This window comes from Equus asinus, chromosome 21 (genome assembly GCF_041296235.1).
Source record: "Equus asinus isolate D_3611 breed Donkey chromosome 21, EquAss-T2T_v2, whole genome shotgun sequence".
In the NCBI taxonomy this organism is placed as follows: domain Eukaryota; kingdom Metazoa; phylum Chordata; class Mammalia; order Perissodactyla; family Equidae; genus Equus; species Equus asinus.
Genome location: NC_091810.1, coordinates 7466310 through 7487500, shown reverse-complemented (window position 1 = coordinate 7487500; position 21191 = coordinate 7466310).

Genomic DNA, 21191 nt, shown 5'->3' with positions numbered 1-21191 from the left:
GAGAAATACCATGACGATTCTCCTATGGAAAAGAGACAAAGGTCCCAGAAAATGGAAGGCGAACAGAAATCACCCCTGGATAATCCACAATGAAAGATGATGTCCGTCTTTAGACAGACTCTGCTGGAACGTTTGAAAGGCAGAGAAATTCACAAGCCAAAAGACGGCAGCGAAGGTCAAGGCTGGGCTAAGTGGGAAGGGTGAGCTATGAGACTGCTCCAAGCGGGCCAGGAAACCGTGTGTCCGTGAAGCTTGCCGGGACAGCAGAGACACGATTATGACCAATCCTCTGACATCGCAGTGGACCCGAAAAACAACCTGGCCTCATCTACACAGTGCCAGAGTTGGGCTCAAGTAGCATATTCAAGTCCCATTGCCCTCAACTGCAGGTTGCCAACGGAACATGAAAGGGGCCGGCCGGTGGTGCAGCGGTGAGGTCCGCACCTTCTGGGTCGGTGGCCCGGGGTGGGCCGGGTGGACCCTCGGGTGGGCCTGCTCACCACTGCTTCAGGCATTCTGGGGCAGGCGTCCGAGGTAGTGTAGAGGCAGATGGGAAGGGACGTTAGCCAGGGCCAGACTTCCACAGCAAATACAGGAGCATTGCCAGCAGATGTGAGCTCAGCGATGCACTTCTGCCAGAGCAAAACCGATTCAAAGTTGCAAAGCATAGAGAAACTGAAGCTGAAAAGAAAAAGTGAACAACTGCATGCCAGTGAGAAGGATGAGATCTCTATGAAGAAACTTAGCAAAACAGGTGAAAGCCATGGCAATGGAAAACTAACAAACGTTGGGGGAAAGAAATTCAAGAAGACACAAGGAGAAAGAAGGAGATTCCAGGATCTAGGAGTGGAAGCAGCAACACACTGGAAACGTCCCTACCGGAGCAAGGAATCTCTGGATTCCATGCAATCCCAGTCAAAGTTGCAGCAATGTTTCCCACAGAGACAGAAGAGGGCATCCTAAAGCTTCTAGCCAGCAACAAGAGACCCTGACTAGGCAAAGGAATCCTCAGGAAAACGAAAAAAGCAGGACGTGGCACACTTTCCGATTTCAACATATAGGACGAAGCACTAGGTACCGAGACGGCACAGTCTGGGCCCCAAAACAGGCACACAGACCCATGCAACAGAATCGAGAACCCAGAGCCCAACTCAAACGTACATGGACAGCCCATTTTCGACCAGGGAGCCAAGAGGAGACAGCGGAGAAAGGAGAGTCTCTACCATAAACGGTGCTGGGAAGCCTGCACAGCCACCTGGAACACAACGACAGTACACCATGATGTTACACCTGGCACACACACCACCTGAAATGGATCAAAGCCTTGAATGGCAGACTTGAAACCGTGAACCTTGTAGCAGAAGACCTAGGCAGAGTGCTCTTTGCCATCGGTCTGAGCCGCCTGTTTGGAAGAAGCAAGTCCGGCTGGGCCAGGGCAACCAAGTCAACAAGAAACCAACGGGACCACGTCAAATGCGGACGCTTCTGCCCAGTGAAGGAAACCATCGACTGAATGCAAAGATAGCACAACGACTGGGGGAGGATGTTTGCAAACCACACATCGGACAAGGGGTGAAAAGCCCAAAGATGCAATCAACTCGCACGTCCCCACAAGAAAAAAAAAACAACAAGCCAATGAAAACCTGGGCAGAAGATGGAAACAGAGATTTCTGCCAAGAAGATCGAAAGAGGGCCAACGGGTGCATGAACGCTTGTTCACCGTCATGAAGTCTCAGGCCAATGCAAATGCAAACTGCAAGGGCACAGCAGCTCACTGTGGTCAGAATGGCTATAAGGAAGCAGACAGGAAGCCACAGGTGTCAGAGAGGAGGTGGAGAGAAGGGAAGCCTCCTGCACCGTTGGTGGGAGTGCAGACCGGTGCAGCCACTACGCCAAGCGGTGTGGAACTGCCTCAGAACTTTAAGAATCCATGTCCCATATGATCCAGCTATTCCTCTGCGGCGTGTTGATCCAAAGAACTCGGAAACACTCCTGCCTAAAGACATGTGCACCGCTGAGTTCACCACAGCGTCGCTCCCACTACCCAAGACTTGGAAGCCTCCCTGGAGCCCAGCAAGGGACGAGTGCAGAAGGAAGATGGGCTATAGCCACGCAATGGCATACCAGTCAGCCGGAACCAAGGATGCAATCCAGCCACTTGTGACCACCAGAATGGCTGTGAGGGTTTTAGGGAAGTGAAACAAGCCCCAGGGAGCAAGGCAAGTACCGTAGGACCTCACTTAAGAGGAGAAGGAAAAACAAGCGGTCAGGAACAGGTGGCACGGGACATTTGATTGGGGGTTCCCAGAGACAAAGCGGGGAGGTGTGAGAGGGTGAAACAGATGATGAGGCACAAGTGTGTGGTGAGGGCCTGCTATTAGGCTTACGCAGGGGAAGATGATGTAAGCTACACGGAAGTCTACATCGATGAGGATGCAAATCGGAAAGATATAGGATGTTCTAATGCAGGGTTGTGGCAATAAATTCACCTAAAAGCAAAAAAAATCCAAAATGGGGTCCAGAATGACGGCATAAAGCTTTGGGGCTGAAAGAGATTAGAGAGGGTGAACTTCCAAGGCTGGAAAATCACCTCAAAATGCGTACTGATGCTACAGAAAGGTAGACCCTTCCAAATAGATGAAGAGGAATACTACCCACAGAACATGCTGCCTGCTAAACCCATGCACCAACGGAAAAGGTTACCGTCCAGGATGTTACTACCAATCACCTTCACGAATAATGCAAACAGGCCCACGTGTTGCCAAGCTCAGGCAAAAGGTTGGTCCAAAAGTCCAATTCAGGGCCGGCCCTGTGGCGGAGCGGGTAAGTGCCCACGTTCCGCTTGGCCGGCCCAGGCCTCACTGTTTCACATCACGGGTGCAGATCACATTGGCAGTGTTAGGACATACAGATTTCATGGTACGGTGCGGACAGGGATCATAAACTAAGTAGCAATGGTGAGGTCACCTTATCAATACGCACCAGAAAAAGAACCGTGAGGCTTTTACAATCCATGAACGCATCTGGTACACTTCCCCAGAGGAAGAAGGAAGGAAAACATGGGACCTGCCAAGGTGGAATCGGCAGAGTGCTAGGAGATGGCACGATCACTGCGCATCAGAGGACTGCCCGGGCAACTTCAACTTGGGAGGGAGTCCAGGACTTTCTCTGGGGAACGTCCACCCACTTGGCCATCTACATAAAATGTAAGAGGTAAAACCCAGGATAATCTTACAGGACAGAAACCAGTGTCTAGAGAGAATGTAGCAGGCCTTCCAAAGTTCGAGGAGCAAGACAGAAACCGACAAGAAATCGAGAAAAAGGAAAACTATCCTACCAGGAAAGGGTGAGGAGTCGGACTGGCCTGAGATGGCTCTGAAACTCTGTGTGCACGCAGGTTGTCAGGACAACTTCGAATTTTGAGGTTGTTTATGACATCACGAGGATCCTGTCCGCCAAGATGGCCGCACGGTTACAGACCGAGGATTGGCCTAGGCTAGGCTATTACAGGGAGGGATACCCAGAAACAGCTTTGAGAAACAGAAAGCGGACACAGAAACTGGAAGACATAAAACAGACGCTGATTCGAGGGGTAAGAAAGGGATCCTTGGCAAGAAGCGAGAATAGAGGGACAAGCCCCGAGAGGAGAACGTTGTCATCTATTCAAGTCTATGGGGAGGCCATGCTGATTCAAGCTTGCAACTTGATTGGAAGCAAGAGGCCGGACTTGGGCCTTATCAGACCTACGTGGTCCTTCTGCCTTAAGCATAAGCCAAAGTCAAGAATGAGGGCTTGAGGACGTTGAAGAGAAGACTCGATGCCTCCTTTCCTAGGCCCCTGGCATTCTTTGCAGATCAGTCTCACTTTCCATAGCTCTGGCGTCACGGGGGCCCACCGGGTACATGCTAATGTGTCCCAAGAGATGTCTTGGAAGCCTTGAAGGAATGGAGCCCCGTCACGCTTGGGCTACGTCTCTTTGTTTGGAAGTGCTCTACAAGGGTGCTGAAAAGCACCCTTTTCCACAGGGCTTCGTTCCTTCGTGAAGGCTGCCCGCCCAGGCTAGTGTGCTCAGTTTGCCTCCATCGAAATTCTCTCCCCCTACCTCTTGCTGTAGAAGGATTATGGATTATGTGTTTTGACACCACATGTAAGGAAGTGGGCTGAAAATGAGAACATTACAATTCTGTTTCAAGAAAAATAAACAGGCCAGGGCTGAGGATGTAAGGCAAACAAATGGCACAGCCTATAGAAATAAAGTAAGCCCGTATCTAGACGGCACCTGGGGGAACGTCCCAGGATCAGGGGTGAAGTTCGAAACTTCCCAAATCCGGAAAGGAGACAGAAAAATATCTTTCCTGGAGAGAGGGATTCATCAGACTCGTCTAATTTGTCTTGGAAACATTGTGTCCGTGAAGGGGGATGCCAGGACCACCTCGAGTTTGGAGTTTGTGACCTCAGGATGGCAAACCAACCCAGATGACGACGTGTTCCCAGTGCTTAGTTTGACCCAGGCTAGGACAGCAAAGACTCCTTCAAGTGACCGGTGCAAATTCAAAGACAACAACCAAGAGTCACGAAAGCACTCACACCTCGGCCTAGAGAACATACGGTGATTCCAGAAATGCAAAATGAATCACTTGGAATGAAGGGGAACGGACTGATAAGCATGTCTAAGGGGGATAGCTGAGAAATACCATGACGATTCTCCTATGGAAAAGAGACAAAGGTCCCAGAAAATGGAAGGCGAACAGAAATCACCCCTGGATAATCCACAATGAAAGATGATGTCCGTCTTTAGACAGACTCTGCTGGAACGTTTGAAAGGCAGAGAAATTCACAAGCCAAAAGACGGCAGCGAAGGTCAAGGCTGGGCTAAGTGGGAAGGGTGAGCTATGAGACTGCTCCAAGCGGGCCAGGAAACCGTGTGTCCGTGAAGCTTGCCGGGACAGCAGAGACACGATTATGACCAATCCTCTGACATCGCAGTGGACCCGAAAAACAACCTGGCCTCATCTACACAGTGCCAGAGTTGGGCTCAAGTAGCATATTCAAGTCCCATTGCCCTCAACTGCAGGTTGCCAACGGAACATGAAAGGGGCCGGCCGGTGGTGCAGCGGTGAGGTCCGCACCTTCTGGGTCGGTGGCCCGGGGTGGGCCGGGTGGACCCTCGGGTGGGCCTGCTCACCACTGCTTCAGGCATTCTGGGGCAGGCGTCCGAGGTAGTGTAGAGGCAGATGGGAAGGGACGTTAGCCAGGGCCAGACTTCCACAGCAAATACAGGAGCATTGCCAGCAGATGTGAGCTCAGCGATGCACTTCTGCCAGAGCAAAACCGATTCAAAGTTGCAAAGCATAGAGAAACTGAAGCTGAAAAGAAAAAGTGAACAACTGCATGCCAGTGAGAAGGATGAGATCTCTATGAAGAAACTTAGCAAAACAGGTGAAAGCCATGGCAATGGAAAACTAACAAACGTTGGGGGAAAGAAATTCAAGAAGACACAAGGAGAAAGAAGGAGATTCCAGGATCTAGGAGTGGAAGCAGCAACACACTGGAAACGTCCCTACCGGAGCAAGGAATCTCTGGATTCCATGCAATCCCAGTCAAAGTTGCAGCAATGTTTCCCACAGAGACAGAAGAGGGCATCCTAAAGCTTCTAGCCAGCAACAAGAGACCCTGACTAGGCAAAGGAATCCTCAGGAAAACGAAAAAAGCAGGACGTGGCACACTTTCCGATTTCAACATATAGGACGAAGCACTAGGTACCGAGACGGCACAGTCTGGGCCCCAAAACAGGCACACAGACCCATGCAACAGAATCGAGAACCCAGAGCCCAACTCAAACGTACATGGACAGCCCATTTTCGACCAGGGAGCCAAGAGGAGACAGCGGAGAAAGGAGAGTCTCTACCATAAACGGTGCTGGGAAGCCTGCACAGCCACCTGGAACACAACGACAGTACACCATGATGTTACACCTGGCACACACACCACCTGAAATGGATCAAAGCCTTGAATGGCAGACTTGAAACCGTGAACCTTGTAGCAGAAGACCTAGGCAGAGTGCTCTTTGCCATCGGTCTGAGCCGCCTGTTTGGAAGAAGCAAGTCCGGCTGGGCCAGGGCAACCAAGTCAACAAGAAACCAACGGGACCACGTCAAATGCGGACGCTTCTGCCCAGTGAAGGAAACCATCGACTGAATGCAAAGATAGCACAACGACTGGGGGAGGATGTTTGCAAACCACACATCGGACAAGGGGTGAAAAGCCCAAAGATGCAATCAACTCGCACGTCCCCACAAGAAAAAAAAAACAACAAGCCAATGAAAACCTGGGCAGAAGATGGAAACAGAGATTTCTGCCAAGAAGATCGAAAGAGGGCCAACGGGTGCATGAACGCTTGTTCACCGTCATGAAGTCTCAGGCCAATGCAAATGCAAACTGCAAGGGCACAGCAGCTCACTGTGGTCAGAATGGCTATAAGGAAGCAGACAGGAAGCCACAGGTGTCAGAGAGGAGGTGGAGAGAAGGGAAGCCTCCTGCACCGTTGGTGGGAGTGCAGACCGGTGCAGCCACTACGCCAAGCGGTGTGGAACTGCCTCAGAACTTTAAGAATCCATGTCCCATATGATCCAGCTATTCCTCTGCGGCGTGTTGATCCAAAGAACTCGGAAACACTCCTGCCTAAAGACATGTGCACCGCTGAGTTCACCACAGCGTCGCTCCCACTACCCAAGACTTGGAAGCCTCCCTGGAGCCCAGCAAGGGACGAGTGCAGAAGGAAGATGGGCTATAGCCACGCAATGGCATACCAGTCAGCCGGAACCAAGGATGCAATCCAGCCACTTGTGACCACCAGAATGGCTGTGAGGGTTTTAGGGAAGTGAAACAAGCCCCAGGGAGCAAGGCAAGTACCGTAGGACCTCACTTAAGAGGAGAAGGAAAAACAAGCGGTCAGGAACAGGTGGCACGGGACATTTGATTGGGGGTTCCCAGAGACAAAGCGGGGAGGTGTGAGAGGGTGAAACAGATGATGAGGCACAAGTGTGTGGTGAGGGCCTGCTATTAGGCTTACGCAGGGGAAGATGATGTAAGCTACACGGAAGTCTACATCGATGAGGATGCAAATCGGAAAGATATAGGATGTTCTAATGCAGGGTTGTGGCAATAAATTCACCTAAAAGCAAAAAAAATCCAAAATGGGGTCCAGAATGACGGCATAAAGCTTTGGGGCTGAAAGAGATTAGAGAGGGTGAACTTCCAAGGCTGGAAAATCACCTCAAAATGCGTACTGATGCTACAGAAAGGTAGACCCTTCCAAATAGATGAAGAGGAATACTACCCACAGAACATGCTGCCTGCTAAACCCATGCACCAACGGAAAAGGTTACCGTCCAGGATGTTACTACCAATCACCTTCACGAATAATGCAAACAGGCCCACGTGTTCCCAAGCTCAGGCAAAAGGTTGGTCCAAAAGTCCAATTCAGGGCCGGCCCTGTGGCGGAGCGGGTAAGTGCCCACGTTCCGCTTGGCCGGCCCAGGCCTCACTGTTTCACATCACGGGTGCAGATCACATTGGCAGTGTTAGGACATACAGATTTCATGGTACGGTGCGGACAGGGATCATAAACTAAGTAGCAATGGTGAGGTCACCTTATCAATACGCACCAGAAAAAGAACCGTGAGGCTTTTACAATCCATGAACGCATCTGGTACACTTCCCCAGAGGAAGAAGGAAGGAAAACATGGGACCTGCCAAGGTGGAATCGGCAGAGTGCTAGGAGATGGCACGATCACTGCGCATCAGAGGACTGCCCGGGCAACTTCAACTTGGGAGGGAGTCCAGGACTTTCTCTGGGGAACGTCCACCCACTTGGCCATCTACATAAAATGTAAGAGGTAAAACCCAGGATAATCTTACAGGACAGAAACCAGTGTCTAGAGAGAATGTAGCAGGCCTTCCAAAGTTCGAGGAGCAAGACAGAAACCGACAAGAAATCGAGAAAAAGGAAAACTATCCTACCAGGAAAGGGTGAGGAGTCGGACTGGCCTGAGATGGCTCTGAAACTCTGTGTGCACGCAGGTTGTCAGGACAACTTCGAATTTTGAGGTTGTTTATGACATCACGAGGATCCTGTCCGCCAAGATGGCCGCACGGTTACAGACCGAGGATTGGCCTAGGCTAGGCTATTACAGGGAGGGATACCCAGAAACAGCTTTGAGAAACAGAAAGCGGACACAGAAACTGGAAGACATAAAACAGACGCTGATTCGAGGGGTAAGAAAGGGATCCTTGGCAAGAAGCGAGAATAGAGGGACAAGCCCCGAGAGGAGAACGTTGTCATCTATTCAAGTCTATGGGGAGGCCATGCTGATTCAAGCTTGCAACTTGATTGGAAGCAAGAGGCCGGACTTGGGCCTTATCAGACCTACGTGGTCCTTCTGCCTTAAGCATAAGCCAAAGTCAAGAATGAGGGCTTGAGGACGTTGAAGAGAAGACTCGATGCCTCCTTTCCTAGGCCCCTGGCATTCTTTGCAGATCAGTCTCACTTTCCATAGCTCTGGCGTCACGGGGGCCCACCGGGTACATGCTAATGTGTCCCAAGAGATGTCTTGGAAGCCTTGAAGGAATGGAGCCCCGTCACGCTTGGGCTACGTCTCTTTGTTTGGAAGTGCTCTACAAGGGTGCTGAAAAGCACCCTTTTCCACAGGGCTTCGTTCCTTCGTGAAGGCTGCCCGCCCAGGCTAGTGTGCTCAGTTTGCCTCCATCGAAATTCTCTCCCCCTACCTCTTGCCGTAGAAGGATTATGGATTATGTGTTTTGACACCACATGTAAGGAAGTGGGCTGAAAATGAGAACATTACAATTCTGTTTCAAGAAAAATAAACAGGCCAGGGCTGAGGATGTAAGGCAAACAAATGGCACAGCCTATAGAAATAAAGTAAGCCCGTATCTAGACGGCACCTGGGGGAACGTCCCAGGATCAGGGGTGAAGTTCGAAACTTCCCAAATCCGGAAAGGAGACAGAAAAATATCTTTCCTGGAGAGAGGGATTCATCAGACTCGTCTAATTTGTCTTGGAAACATTGTGTCCGTGAAGGGGGATGCCAGGACCACCTCGAGTTTGGAGTTTGTGACCTCAGGATGGCAAACCAACCCAGATGACGACGTGTTCCCAGTGCTTAGTTTGACCCAGGCTAGGACAGCAAAGACTCCTTCAAGTGACCGGTGCAAATTCAAAGACAACAACCAAGAGTCACGAAAGCACTCACACCTCGGCCTAGAGAACATACGGTGATTCCAGAAATGCAAAATGAATCACTTGGAATGAAGGGGAACGGACTGATAAGCATGTCTAAGGGGGATAGCTGAGAAATACCATGACGATTCTCCTATGGAAAAGAGACAAAGGTCCCAGAAAATGGAAGGCGAACAGAAATCACCCCTGGATAATCCACAATGAAAGATGATGTCCGTCTTTAGACAGACTCTGCTGGAACGTTTGAAAGGCAGAGAAATTCACAAGCCAAAAGACGGCAGCGAAGGTCAAGGCTGGGCTAAGTGGGAAGGGTGAGCTATGAGACTGCTCCAAGCGGGCCAGGAAACCGTGTGTCCGTGAAGCTTGCCGGGACAGCAGAGACACGATTATGACCAATCCTCTGACATCGCAGTGGACCCGAAAAACAACCTGGCCTCATCTACACAGTGCCAGAGTTGGGCTCAAGTAGCATATTCAAGTCCCATTGCCCTCAACTGCAGGTTGCCAACGGAACATGAAAGGGGCCGGCTGGTGGTGCAGCGGTGAGGTCCGCACCTTCTGGGTCGGTGGCCCGGGGTGGGCCGGGTGGACCCTCGGGTGGGCCTGCTCACCACTGCTTCAGGCATTCTGGGGCAGGCGTCCGAGGTAGTGTAGAGGCAGATGGGAAGGGACGTTAGCCAGGGCCAGACTTCCACAGCAAATACAGGACCATTGCCAGCAGATGTGAGCTCAGCGATGCACTTCTGCCAGAGCAAAACCGATTCAAAGTTGCAAAGCATAGAGAAACTGAAGCTGAAAAGAAAAAGTGAACAACTGCATGCCAGTGAGAAGGATGAGATCTCTATGAAGAAACTTAGCAAAACAGGTGAAAGCCATGGCAATGGAAAACTAACAAACGTTGGGGGAAAGAAATTCAAGAAGACACAAGGAGAAAGAAGGAGATTCCAGGATCTAGGAGTGGAAGCAGCAACACACTGGAAACGTCCCTACCGGAGCAAGGAATCTCTGGATTCCATGCAATCCCAGTCAAAGTTGCAGCAATGTTTCCCACAGAGACAGAAGAGGGCATCCTAAAGCTTCTAGCCAGCAACAAGAGACCCTGACTAGGCAAAGGAATCCTCAGGAAAACGAAAAAAGCAGGACGTGGCACACTTTCCGATTTCAACATATAGGACGAAGCACTAGGTACCGAGACGGCACAGTCTGGGCCCCAAAACAGGCACACAGACCCATGCAACAGAATCGAGAACCCAGAGCCCAACTCAAACGTACATGGACAGCCCATTTTCGACCAGGGAGCCAAGAGGAGACAGCGGAGAAAGGAGAGTCTCTACCATAAACGGTGCTGGGAAGCCTGCACAGCCACCTGGAACACAACGACAGTACACCATGATGTTACACCTGGCACACACACCACCTGAAATGGATCAAAGCCTTGAATGGCAGACTTGAAACCGTGAACCTTGTAGCAGAAGACCTAGGCAGAGTGCTCTTTGCCATCGGTCTGAGCCGCCTGTTTGGAAGAAGCAAGTCCGGCTGGGCCAGGGCAACCAAGTCAACAAGAAACCAACGGGACCACGTCAAATGCGGACGCTTCTGCCCAGTGAAGGAAACCATCGACTGAATGCAAAGATAGCACAACGACTGGGGGAGGATGTTTGCAAACCACACATCGGACAAGGGGTGAAAAGCCCAAAGATGCAATCAACTCGCACGTCCCCACAAGAAAAAAAAAACAACAAGCCAATGAAAACCTGGGCAGAAGATGGAAACAGAGATTTCTGCCAAGAAGATCGAAAGAGGGCCAACGGGTGCATGAACGCTTGTTCACCGTCATGAAGTCTCAGGCCAATGCAAATGCAAACTGCAAGGGCACAGCAGCTCACTGTGGTCAGAATGGCTATAAGGAAGCAGACAGGAAGCCACAGGTGTCAGAGAGGAGGTGGAGAGAAGGGAAGCCTCCTGCACCGTTGGTGGGAGTGCAGACCGGTGCAGCCACTACGCCAAGCGGTGTGGAACTGCCTCAGAACTTTAAGAATCCATGTCCCATATGATCCAGCTATTCCTCTGCGGCGTGTTGATCCAAAGAACTCGGAAACACTCCTGCCTAAAGACATGTGCACCGCTGAGTTCACCACAGCGTCGCTCCCACTACCCAAGACTTGGAAGCCTCCCTGGAGCCCAGCAAGGGACGAGTGCAGAAGGAAGATGGGCTATAGCCACGCAATGGCATACCAGTCAGCCGGAACCAAGGATGCAATCCAGCCACTTGTGACCACCAGAATGGCTGTGAGGGTTTTAGGGAAGTGAAACAAGCCCCAGGGAGCAAGGCAAGTACCGTAGGACCTCACTTAAGAGGAGAAGGAAAAACAAGCGGTCAGGAACAGGTGGCACGGGACATTTGATTGGGGGTTCCCAGAGACAAAGCGGGGAGGTGTGAGAGGGTGAAACAGATGATGAGGCACAAGTGTGTGGTGAGGGCCTGCTATTAGGCTTACGCAGGGGAAGATGATGTAAGCTACACGGAAGTCTACATCGATGAGGATGCAAATCGGAAAGATATAGGATGTTCTAATGCAGGGTTGCGGCAATAAATTCACCTAAAAGCAAAAAAAATCCAAAATGGGGTCCAGAATGACGGCATAAAGCTTTGGGGCTGAAAGAGATTAGAGAGGGTGAACTTCCAAGGCTGGAAAATCACCTCAAAATGCGTACTGATGCTACAGAAAGGTAGACCCTTCCAAATAGATGAAGAGGAATACTACCCACAGAACATGCTGCCTGCTAAACCCATGCACCAACGGAAAAGGTTACCGTCCAGGATGTTACTACCAATCACCTTCACGAATAATGCAAACAGGCCCACGTGTTCCCAAGCTCAGGCAAAAGGTTGGTCCAAAAGTCCAATTCAGGGCCGGCCCTGTGGCGGAGCGGGTAAGTGCCCACGTTCCGCTTGGCCGGCCCAGGCCTCACTGTTTCACATCACGGGTGCAGATCACATTGGCAGTGTTAGGACATACAGATTTCATGGTACGGTGCGGACAGGGATCATAAACTAAGTAGCAATGGTGAGGTCACCTTATCAATACGCACCAGAAAAAGAACCGTGAGGCTTTTACAATCCATGAACGCATCTGGTACACTTCCCCAGAGGAAGAAGGAAGGAAAACATGGGACCTGCCAAGGTGGAATCGGCAGAGTGCTAGGAGATGGCACGATCACTGCGCATCAGAGGACTGCCCGGGCAACTTCAACTTGGGAGGGAGTCCAGGACTTTCTCTGGGGAACGTCCACCCACTTGGCCATCTACATAAAATGTAAGAGGTAAAACCCAGGATAATCTTACAGGACAGAAACCAGTGTCTAGAGAGAATGTAGCAGGCCTTCCAAAGTTCGAGGAGCAAGACAGAAACCGACAAGAAATCGAGAAAAAGGAAAACTATCCTACCAGGAAAGGGTGAGGAGTCGGACTGGCCTGAGATGGCTCTGAAACTCTGTGTGCACGCAGGTTGTCAGGACAACTTCGAATTTTGAGGTTGTTTATGACATCACGAGGATCCTGTCCGCCAAGATGGCCGCACGGTTACAGACCGAGGATTGGCCTAGGCTAGGCTATTACAGGGAGGGATACCCAGAAACAGCTTTGAGAAACAGAAAGCGGACACAGAAACTGGAAGACATAAAACAGACGCTGATTCGAGGGGTAAGAAAGGGATCCTTGGCAAGAAGCGAGAATAGAGGGACAAGCCCCGAGAGGAGAACGTTGTCATCTATTCAAGTCTATGGGGAGGCCATGCTGATTCAAGCTTGCAACTTGATTGGAAGCAAGAGGCCGGACTTGGGCCTTATCAGACCTACGTGGTCCTTCTGCCTTAAGCATAAGCCAAAGTCAAGAATGAGGGCTTGAGGACGTTGAAGAGAAGACTCGATGCCTCCTTTCCTAGGCCCCTGGCATTCTTTGCAGATCAGTCTCACTTTCCATAGCTCTGGCGTCACGGGGGCCCACCGGGTACATGCTAATGTGTCCCAAGAGATGTCTTGGAAGCCTTGAAGGAATGGAGCCCCGTCACGCTTGGGCTACGTCTCTTTGTTTGGAAGTGCTCTACAAGGGTGCTGAAAAGCACCCTTTTCCACAGGGCTTCGTTCCTTCGTGAAGGCTGCCCGCCCAGGCTAGTGTGCTCAGTTTGCCTCCATCGAAATTCTCTCCCCCTACCTCTTGCCGTAGAAGGATTATGGATTATGTGTTTTGACACCACATGTAAGGAAGTGGGCTGAAAATGAGAACATTACAATTCTGTTTCAAGAAAAATAAACAGGCCAGGGCTGAGGATGTAAGGCAAACAAATGGCACAGCCTATAGAAATAAAGTAAGCCCGTATCTAGACGGCACCTGGGGGAACGTCCCAGGATCAGGGGTGAAGTTCGAAACTTCCCAAATCCGGAAAGGAGACAGAAAAATATCTTTCCTGGAGAGAGGGATTCATCAGACTCGTCTAATTTGTCTTGGAAACATTGTGTCCGTGAAGGGGGATGCCAGGACCACCTCGAGTTTGGAGTTTGTGACCTCAGGATGGCAAACCAACCCAGATGACGACGTGTTCCCAGTGCTTAGTTTGACCCAGGCTAGGACAGCAAAGACTCCTTCAAGTGACCGGTGCAAATTCAAAGACAACAACCAAGAGTCACGAAAGCACTCACACCTCGGCCTAGAGAACATACGGTGATTCCAGAAATGCAAAATGAATCACTTGGAATGAAGGGGAACGGACTGATAAGCATGTCTAAGGGGGATAGCTGAGAAATACCATGACGATTCTCCTATGGAAAAGAGACAAAGGTCCCAGAAAATGGAAGGCGAACAGAAATCACCCCTGGATAATCCACAATGAAAGATGATGTCCGTCTTTAGACAGACTCTGCTGGAACGTTTGAAAGGCAGAGAAATTCACAAGCCAAAAGACGGCAGCGAAGGTCAAGGCTGGGCTAAGTGGGAAGGGTGAGCTATGAGACTGCTCCAAGCGGGCCAGGAAACCGTGTGTCCGTGAAGCTTGCCGGGACAGCAGAGACACGATTATGACCAATCCTCTGACATCGCAGTGGACCCGAAAAACAACCTGGCCTCATCTACACAGTGCCAGAGTTGGGCTCAAGTAGCATATTCAAGTCCCATTGCCCTCAACTGCAGGTTGCCAACGGAACATGAAAGGGGCCGGCCGGTGGTGCAGCGGTGAGGTCCGCACCTTCTGGGTCGGTGGCCCGGGGTGGGCCGGGTGGACCCTCGGGTGGGCCTGCTCACCACTGCTTCAGGCATTCTGGGGCAGGCGTCCGAGGTAGTGTAGAGGCAGATGGGAAGGGACGTTAGCCAGGGCCAGACTTCCACAGCAAATACAGGAGCATTGCCAGCAGATGTGAGCTCAGCGATGCACTTCTGCCAGAGCAAAACCGATTCAAAGTTGCAAAGCATAGAGAAACTGAAGCTGAAAAGAAAAAGTGAACAACTGCATGCCAGTGAGAAGGATGAGATCTCTATGAAGAAACTTAGCAAAACAGGTGAAAGCCATGGCAATGGAAAACTAACAAACGTTGGGGGAAAGAAATTCAAGAAGACACAAGGAGAAAGAAGGAGATTCCAGGATCTAGGAGTGGAAGCAGCAACACACTGGAAACGTCCCTACCGGAGCAAGGAATCTCTGGATTCCATGCAATCCCAGTCAAAGTTGCAGCAATGTTTCCCACAGAGACAGAAGAGGGCATCCTAAAGCTTCTAGCCAGCAACAAGAGACCCTGACTAGGCAAAGGAATCCTCAGGAAAACGAAAAAAGCAGGACGTGGCACACTTTCCGATTTCAACATATAGGACGAAGCACTAGGTACCGAGACGGCACAGTCTGGGCCCCAAAACAGGCACACAGACCCATGCAACAGAATCGAGAACCCAGAGCCCAACTCAAACGTACATGGACAGCCCATTTTCGACCAGGGAGCCAAGAGGAGACAGCGGAGAAAGGAGAGTCTCTACCATAAACGGTGCTGGGAAGCCTGCACAGCCACCTGGAACACAACGACAGTACACCATGATGTTACACCTGGCACACACACCACCTGAAATGGATCAAAGCCTTGAATGGCAGACTTGAAACCGTGAACCTTGTAGCAGAAGACCTAGGCAGAGTGCTCTTTGCCATCGGTCTGAGCCGCCTGTTTGGAAGAAGCAAGTCCGGCTGGGCCAGGGCAACCAAGTCAACAAGAAACCAACGGGACCACGTCAAATGCGGACGCTTCTGCCCAGTGAAGGAAACCATCGACTGAATGCAAAGATAGCACAACGACTGGGGGAGGATGTTTGCAAACCACACATCGGACAAGGGGTGAAAAGCCCAAAGATGCAATCAACTCGCACGTCCCCACAAGAAAAAAAAAACAACAAGCCAATGAAAACCTGGGCAGAAGATGGAAACAGAGATTTCTGCCAAGAAGATCGAAAGAGGGCCAACGGGTGCATGAACGCTTGTTCACCGTCATGAAGTCTCAGGCCAATGCAAATGCAAACTGCAAGGGCACAGCAGCTCACTGTGGTCAGAATGGCTATAAGGAAGCAGACAGGAAGCCACAGGTGTCAGAGAGGAGGTGGAGAGAAGGGAAGCCTCCTGCACCGTTGGTGGGAGTGCAGACCGGTGCAGCCACTACGCCAAGCGGTGTGGAACTGCCTCAGAACTTTAAGAATCCATGTCCCATATGATCCAGCTATTCCTCTGCGGCGTGTTGATCCAAAGAACTCAGAAACACTCCTGCCTAAAGACATGTGCACCGCTGAGTTCACCACAGCGTCGCTCCCACTACCCAAGACTTGGAAGCCTCCCTGGAGCCCAGCAAGGGACGAGTGCAGAAGGAAGATGGGCTATAGCCACGCAATGGCATACCAGTCAGCCGGAACCAAGGATGCAATCCAGCCACTTGTGACCACCAGAATGGCTGTGAGGGTTTTAGGGAAGTGAAACAAGCCCCAGGGAGCAAGGCAAGTACCGTAGGACCTCACTTAAGAGGAGAAGGAAAAACAAGCGGTCAGGAACAGGTGGCACGGGACATTTGATTGGGGGTTCCCAGAGACAAAGCGGGGAGGTGTGAGAGGGTGAAACAGATGATGAGGCACAAGTGTGTGGTGAGGGCCTGCTATTAGGCTTACGCAGGGGAAGATGATGTAAGCTACACGGAAGTCTACATCGATGAGGATGCAAATCGGAAAGATATAGGATGTTCTAATGCAGGGTTGCGGCAATAAATTCACCTAAAAGCAAAAAAAATCCAAAATGGGGTCCAGAATGACGGCATAAAGCTTTGGGGCTGAAAGAGATTAGAGAGGGTGAACTTCCAAGGCTGGAAAATCACCTCAAAATGCGTACTGATGCTACAGAAAGGTAGACCCTTCCAAATAGATGAAGAGGAATACTACCCACAGAACATGCTGCCTGCTAAACCCATGCACCAACGGAAAAGGTTACCGTCCAGGATGTTACTACCAATCACCTTCACGAATAATGCAAACAGGCCCACGTGTTCCCAAGCTCAGGCAAAAGGTTGGTCCAAAAGTCCAATTCAGGGCCGGCCCTGTGGCGGAGCGGGTAAGTGCCCACGTTCCGCTTGGCCGGCCCAGGCCTCACTGTTTCACATCACGGGTGCAGATCACATTGGCAGTGTTAGGACATACAGATTTCATGGTACGGTGCGGACAGGGATCATAAACTAAGTAGCAATGGTGAGGTCACCTTATCAATACGCACCAGAAAAAGAACCGTGAGGCTTTTACAATCCATGAACGCATCTGGTACACTTCCCCAGAGGAAGAAGGAAGGAAAACATGGGACCTGCCAAGGTGGAATCGGCAGAGTGCTAGGAGATGGCACGATCACTGCGCATCAGAGGACTGCCCGGGCAACTTCAACTTGGGAGGGAGTCCAGGACTTTCTCTGGGGAACGTCCACCCACTTGGCCATCTACATAAAATGTAAGAGGTAAAACCCAGGATAATCTTACAGGACAGAAACCAGTGTCTAGAGAGAATGTAGCAGGCCTTCCAAAGTTCGAGGAGCAAGACAGAAACCGACAAGAAATCGAGAAAAAGGAAAACTATCCTACCAGGAAAGGGTGAGGAGTCGGACTGGCCTGAGATGGCTCTGAAACTCTGTGTGCACGCAGGTTGTCAGGACAACTTCGAATTTTGAGGCTGTTTATGACATCACGAGGATCCTGTCCGCCAAGATGGCCGCACGGTTACAGACCGAGGATTGGCCTAGGCTAGGCTATTACAGGGAGGGATACCCAGAAACAGCTTTGAGAAACAGAAAGCGGACACAGAAACTGGAAGACATAAAACAGACGCTGATTCGAGGGGTAAGAAAGGGATCCTTGGCAAGAAGCGAGAATAGAGGGACAAGCCCCGAGAGGAGAACGTTGTCATCTATTCAAGTCTATGGGGAGGCCATGCTGATTCAAGCTTGCAACTTGATTGGAAGCAAGAGGCCGGACTTGGGCCTTATCAGACCTACGTGGTCCTTCTGCCTTAAGCATAAGCCAAAGTCAAGAATGAGGGCTTGAGGACGTTGAAGAGAAGACTCGATGCCTCCTTTCCTAGGCCCCTGGCATTCTTTGCAGATCAGTCTCACTTTCCATAGCTCTGGCGTCACGGGGGCCCACCGGGTACATGCTAATGTGTCCCAAGAGATGTCTTGGAAGCCTTGAAGGAATGGAGCCCCGTCACGCTTGGGCTACGTCTCTTTGTTTGGAAGTGCTCTACAAGGGTGCTGAAAAGCACCCTTTTCCACAGGGCTTCGTTCCTTCGTGAAGGCTGCCCGCCCAGGCTAGTGTGCTCAGTTTGCCTCCATCGAAATTCTCTCCCCCTACCTCTTGCCGTAGAAGGATTATGGATTATGTGTTTTGACACCACATGTAAGGAAGTGGGCTGAAAATGAGAACATTACAATTCTGTTTCAAGAAAAATAAACAGGCCAGGGCTGAGGATGTAAGGCAAACAAATGGCACAGCCTATAGAAATAAAGTAAGCCCGTATCTAGACGGCACCTGGGGGAACGTCCCAGGATCAGGGGTGAAGTTCGAAACTTCCCAAATCCGGAAAGGAGACAGAAAAATATCTTTCCTGGAGAGAGGGATTCATCAGACTCGTCTAATTTGTCTTGGAAACATTGTGTCCGTGAAGGGGGATGCCAGGACCACCTCGAGTTTGGAGTTTGTGACCTCAGGATGGCAAACCAACCCAGATGACCACGTGTTCCCAGTGCTTAGTTTGACCCAGGCTAGGACAGCAAAGACTCCTTCAAGTGACCGGTGCAAATTCAAAGACAACAACCAAGAGTCACGAAAGCACTCACACCTCGGCCTAGAGAACATACGGTGATTCCAGAAATGCAAAATGAATCACTTGGAATGAAGGGGAACGGACTGATAAGCATGTCTAAGGGGGATAGCTGAGAAATACCATGACGATTCTCCTATGGAAAAGAGACAAAGGTCCCAGAAAATGGAAGGCGAACAGAAATCACCCCTGGATAATCCACAATGAAAGATGATGTCCGTCTTTAGACAGACTCTGCTGGAACGTTTGAAAGGCAGAGAAATTCACAAGCCAAAAGACGGCAGCGAAGGTCAAGGCTGGGCTAAGTGGGAAGGGTGAGCTATGAGACTGCTCCAAGCGGGCCAGGAAACCGTGTGTCCGTGAAGCTTGCCGGGACAGCAGAGACACGATTATGACCAATCCTCTGACATCGCAGTGGACCCGAAAAACAACCTGGCCTCATCTACACAGTGCCAGAGTTGGGCTCAAGTAGCATATTCAAGTCCCATTGCCCTCAACTGCAGGTTGCCAACGGAACATGAAAGGGGCCGGCCGGTGGTGCAGCGGTGAGGTCCGCACCTTCTGGGTCGGTGGCCCGGGGTGGGCCGGGTGGACCCTCGGGTGGGCCTGCTCACCACTGCTTCAGGCATTCTGGGGCAGGCGTCCGAGGTAGTGTAGAGGCAGATGGGAAGGGACGTTAGCCAGGGCCAGACTTCCACAGCAAATACAGGAGCATTGCCAGCAGATGTGAGCTCAGCGATGCACTTCTGCCAGAGCAAAACCGATTCAAAGTTGCAAAGCATAGAGAAACTGAAGCTGAAAAGAAAAAGTGAACAACTGCATGCCAGTGAGAAGGATGAGATCTCTATGAAGAAACTTAGCAAAACAGGTGAAAGCCATGGCAATGGAAAACTAACAAACGTTGGGGGAAAGAAATTCAAGAAGACACAAGGAGAAAGAAGGAGATTCCAGGATCTAGGAGTGGAAGCAGCAACACACTGGAAACGTCCCTACCGGAGCAAGGAATCTCTGGATTCCATGCAATCCCAGTCAAAGTTGCAGCAATGTTTCCCACAGAGACAGAAGAGGGCATCCTAAAGCTTCTAGCCAGCAACAAGAGACCCTGACTAGGCAAAGGAATCCTCAGGAAAACGAAAAAAGCAGGACGTGGCACACTTTCCGATTTCAACATATAGGACGAAGCACTAGGTACCGAGACGGCACAGTCTGGGCCCCAAAACAGGCACACAGACCCATGCAACAGAATCGAGAACCCAGAGCCCAACTCAAACGTACATGGACAGCCCATTTTCGACCAGGGAGCCAAGAGGAGACAGCGGAGAAAGGAGAGTCTCTACCATAAACGGTGCTGGGAAGCCTGCACAGCCACCTGGAACACAACGACAGTACACCATGATGTTACACCTGGCACACACACCACCTGAAATGGATCAAAGCCTTGAATGGCAGACTTGAAACCGTGAACCTTGTAGCAGAAGACCTAGGCAGAGTGCTCTTTGCCATCGGTCTGAGCCGCCTGTTTGGAAGAAGCAAGTCCGGCTGGGCCAGGGCAACCAAGTCAACAAGAAACCAACGGGACCACGTCAAATGCGGACGCTTCTGCCCAGTGAAGGAAACCATCGACTGAATGCAAAGATAGCACAACGACTGGGGGAGGATGTTTGCAAACCACACATCGGACAAGGGGTGAAAAGCCCAAAGATGCAATCAACTCGCACGTCCCCACAAGAAAAAGAAAACAACAAGCCAATGAAAACCTGGGCAGAAGATGGAAACAGAGATTTCTGCCAAGAAGATCGAAAGAGGGCCAACGGGTGCATGAACGCTTGTTCACCGTCATGAAGTCTCAGGCCAATGCAAATGCAAACTGCAAGGGCACAGCAGCTCACTGTGGTCAGAATGGCTATAAGGAAGCAGACAGGAAGCCACAGGTGTCAGAGAGGAGGTGGAGAGAAGGGAAGCCTCCTGCACCGTTGGTGGGAGTGCAGACCGGTGCAGCCACTACGCCAAGCGGTGTGGAACTGCCTCAGAACTTTAAGAATCCATGTCCCATATGATCCAGCTATTCCTCTGCGGCGTGTTGATCCAAAGAACTCGGAAACACTCCTGCCTAAAGACATGTGCACCGCTGAGTTCACCACAGCGTCGCTCCCACTACCCAAGACTTGGAAGCCTCCCTGGAGCCCAGCAAGGGACGAGTGCAGAAGGAAGATGGGCTATAGCCACGCAATGGCATACCAGTCAGCCGGAACCAAGGATGCAATCCAGCCACTTGTGACCACCAGAATGGCTGTGAGGGTTTTAGGGAAGTGAAACAAGCCCCAGGGAGCAAGGCAAGTACCGTAGGACCTCACTTAAGAGGAGAAGGAAAAACAAGCGGTCAGGAACAGGTGGCACGGGACATTTGATTGGGGGTTCCCAGAGACAAAGCGGGGAGGTGTGAGAGGGTGAAACAGATGATGAGGCACAAGTGTGTGGTGAGGGCCTGCTATTAGGCTTACGCAGGGGAAGATGATGTAAGCTACACGGAAGTCTACATCGATGAGGATGCAAATCGGAAAGATA